This window comes from Pan paniscus, chromosome 1 (assembly GCF_029289425.2).
Source record: "Pan paniscus chromosome 1, NHGRI_mPanPan1-v2.0_pri, whole genome shotgun sequence".
NCBI classification, from domain to species: domain Eukaryota; kingdom Metazoa; phylum Chordata; class Mammalia; order Primates; family Hominidae; genus Pan; species Pan paniscus.
The window spans coordinates 15,758,077-15,762,036 of NC_073249.2; the positions used below are offsets into that span (position 1 = coordinate 15,758,077).

The 3,960-nt window shown below is 41.2% G+C and overlaps 1 pseudogene; it reads left to right on the forward strand.

The window, feature by feature from the left end:
- The first annotated feature begins 2,863 nt into the window (after positions 1-2,863).
- LOC112438244 (U4 spliceosomal RNA) lies at positions 2,864-2,929 on the forward strand (annotated as a pseudogene).
- Positions 2,930-3,960: the final 1,031 nt, after the last annotated feature.

The following is a 3,960-nucleotide window of genomic DNA, read 5'->3' on the forward strand; positions in this document are numbered from 1 at the left end:
GGACATCTTGAAGATAAAGGTACTTGTTGACTTGATACAGATACTATAAAGAGAGCCCATTTTAAAAACTCCCCCAAATAATGAGTCATTTTGTAGCTCTTGTAGCATTATATCCTTTAAGATTTTATCCTTTGGTTGTTGCTATTTTTTTTAAATGTTTGCAACCCTTTCTTCTGTGAGGATGAAATTTAAAGGCACATAAGAAGATTTTGAAAATTTTATACACTTTGAAGACAAAAAAATCTAAATATGCGTTCAAAGCTAAGATAGTTGAGATTGGAGTCAAGGAAAAAGAGAATTTTCCCTTGCATTTATTTGGCATCATAGAAAATAAGCCATTTCACTCAAGTGAATTTTGCAGTCAATGAAAACATAACCCTTTAAGTACTTATTTAAATCATTTCTAATCAGTTAAGGAAAAAATGTATTTCCTTTTTTTCTTAACTGATGTCCTTGAGCCATAGGAAAAATGTATTTTAAATTCAGCCTTTGAATATTTAGGTGAGGTATAGTAATGTTAATTTAATATTTATCCTCCCTGAGTCAGGATCCCAACTGTGATGGCAGGTAGCCCCCAGACTGTGACAGAGGGATTGATATGGGTTGGCTGTGTCCCCACCCAAATCTTATCTTGAACTGTAGCTCTCATAATCCCCATGTGTCAAGGGAGGGACCTGGTGGAAGGTAATCGAATCATGGGGGTGAAACTTTCTTGTGCTGTTCTTATGATAGTGAATAAGTATCATGAGATCTGATGGTTTTATAAAGGGCAGTTCCCCTGCACACGCTCTTTTGCCTCCCGCCATGTAAGATGTGACTTTGCTCCTCCAATGCCTTCCACCATATTGTGAGGCCTCCCAAGCCATGTGGAACTGTGAGTCCACTGAACTTATTTCCTTTATAAATTACCCAGTCTCAGGTATGTCTTTATTAGCACCATGATGAGAACAGACTAATACTGGGATAATCTGGGGCCAGTAAGGAGCAGCATGCTCTGCAGAAAACAGCACCAGACTACAATCTCAGTTCATGTGCCTAATTGCATAGTTTTAACTTATCTTTTTTTGTCTATTTTTTGAAGCCACAATAGCAAGAATTGATTGTTGTTTTCTTTTTCAATCAAATACTATTTGTGCCAGCAAACTAGTCAATTAAATGTGTGTATTATGTAAATGGGCAATTAAAGACTCATTTTAATGAGTCCCTAACAGTCTCTCCTGCTGAGTAAGTGCACGGGCTTTTTTTGTCTTTCTTGATGGTGATTATTTTATCACTCAGATTTCTCCCCTACTTCCTCTTTTTATTTATTTATTTATTTTTTAAATTTTGGGCTTCACAGAGCATTGGTTGCCTAAAGACTGAGATGTGCCTACAATGCTTGTACTTTACCTTGATCTCAGAGAAAGGATAGATGTACATCTTCCTGTTCTTGGTGCCCTTCTATCCTTTCTCTGAGATTAAGGTAAATTGCAAATATTGTTATCAGTAGTGAATCTCTATGTGCCTGTAGCAACCTCAATTCTCGCCTCCTCAGAAGAAAGAATTCACCTAAGGGGAATAAGGCAGAAAAAGAGACAGAGGCAAGTTTCAGAGCAGGAATGGAAGTTTATTAAAAAGCCTTACCAACATAGTGAAACCCTGTCTCTACTAAAAATACAAAAATTAGCCGGGCATGGTGGTGCATGCCTGTAGACCCAGCTACTCAGGAGACTTGAGGCAGGAGAATCGCTTGAACCTGGGAGGTGAAGGTTGCAGTGAGCCAAGATCATGCCACTGCACTCCAGCCTGGGCAACAGAGTGAGACTTCGTCTTTAAAAAAAAAAAGGGGGGGGGAGGGGAGAACAAAAGAAAGGAAAATACACATGGAAGAGGCTCAAGCAGGCGTCTTGGAGGTGAAGTGTTCCATTTGACCTTGAACCTAGGATTTTATATGCTGGCCCACTTCCAGCATCTTGTGCCCCTTTCCCTTGGTTGTTCCCTTAGGGTGAGCCACTCACATGCACGGTTTCCTGTTTGCACTTGGAAGGTGAGCATGCTCAGTGTGTTCACTGGAGTTGTGTGCATGCTTACCTGAGGCTTTCTTCCCTTTTCCAGTGGAATGCCCTGGGAAGGTCATGCTCTGCCATTTTGCCTCTTAATGGGCATGCTCGAGCCCACTTGCCCAATTCCTGAGATCTTATTGGAAGTTGCCGAGTACCAATTTCAGGTGTTTTTATCTATTGGGAAACTGCCTTTCCCTGGCACCAGCTGCCACCAATTATCATGTTAGAGAGGCAAGTGTAACAACTGCTGGACCATCACCTGATGGTCACCTGACATTCCTGGTGGGTGGGGGGAGCCCTCTCCTGTCCCACTCATGCCTGACTAGCTACCTACTGTAACAGTATAAGCAACTTTGTACCCTGCACTCCTGAGGAAGCCGAAGACGACAGGTAGTACATAGATCTCACTCCTAGATGGAGAAACTAAGGCATCAACATGTGAGGGGATTTACCATTGACATGATTATTAGCCAGCAACATCAGGAATAGAATTCAGCCCAATATTTGAAAGAATGTTATAAAAACAATTCTTTCTTCCACCAATAGATATTTCCCCTTGAGGCCAGTAACCTGATCATGTGTTCCTTTTGGAACCCATAATAAGCAGGACCTACTTCACCAGTTCAGCTCAGTATATGTCTCATCTCCATGGGGCACTCCTCAGTGGGCAATTTGGTCTCACAAGTGAGTTCTTGGCCATCCCCAACAGGAGATGAATTCTCAGGGGAGCTCAGCGGGATGCCATCGAATCTTTGTCTGATCAATTTCCATTGCTCTGATTTTACCCACCTCAACAGCCTTCACATCCTGAGCAAGCTGGCAGCTTTGTGAAGTGGCAGTATCATAGCCAGTGAGGTTTATCCAAGGCACGATTATTGCTAACTGAGCAGGCTTGCCTCATAAGTCCCTCAATAGTCAGAAAATCCACTGGTCATACAAATGTGAGTCTTCTGTTCCTTAATAATTTCTCAAATGAATAAATAAGTTGGTGTTCAGCCTTTTACTATCAGTTCTTTGAGCTTATTAGTCTGCCTCTAAGAGACAGGCACAAAATTAAATTTCCAAGCTTGTAGGCTGAGGCTGGGCCCGGGAAAGTTGCCAAGAGATGGCGGGTCACCATGTGAGGCCTCTGGGGAAACATCAGGCACTCTCTCCTCTCTGGTGACAATGGACAGCTGCCAGAGGGCAGTTTAAATTTTTTCAGATACCTATGTTCCCTATTTATACTTATATGCTTTTTCTTTCACAGTGCAAATTTCCAAAAGGCAGCAATTATCCCTGATGGATCTTGTAAATCTCGCACAATGCTGAGTGCAAATGTGGGCTTAAATTCTAACTAATGGGCAATTGGTTTTCACTAGAGACCACATTTTGTCTTTCTAGCTGTACTGGCCTAAGAAATAAAATGTTCACATGGCCTCGTAAATACAAATAACCTCAAACAGCTGCAGTAATTTGTATATCAGTATGAAGCTGAGGTCCACAAATCCCACTAGCATTTATGGAGTGGTTTTGGTGTGCACAGATGACAGTTGGGCTCTTTGAAATGGCATAAAATAGAAAAGGGGTAGAGATGAGATATTGACGAGCTACTTTTGGGAGTTGACCGCATAAGGCAGCCCTCACTGCCCAGTTCTGTAGAATTCAGACAGAAGTATCACAGAGTCAAGTGTAATACCTGAATAAAGGCCCATGGCTTATTTTTTTTCCCTCTCTTAGTTTGGGAAACTCCAACTATGTGTGGATTTATTTTTTAAACAGCCTTTGCAAAATATGTGTGTATTTTTAAGGTGTTAAACAACATATGATTATTGTGAATACATTAAATAATAGGGAATCTTTCAAACATGGTTGCTGCTGTCAACAGTCTCTTAGGAATAGGCTTCCTTGTCAGGACACAGACTTATTTATTCTTTTT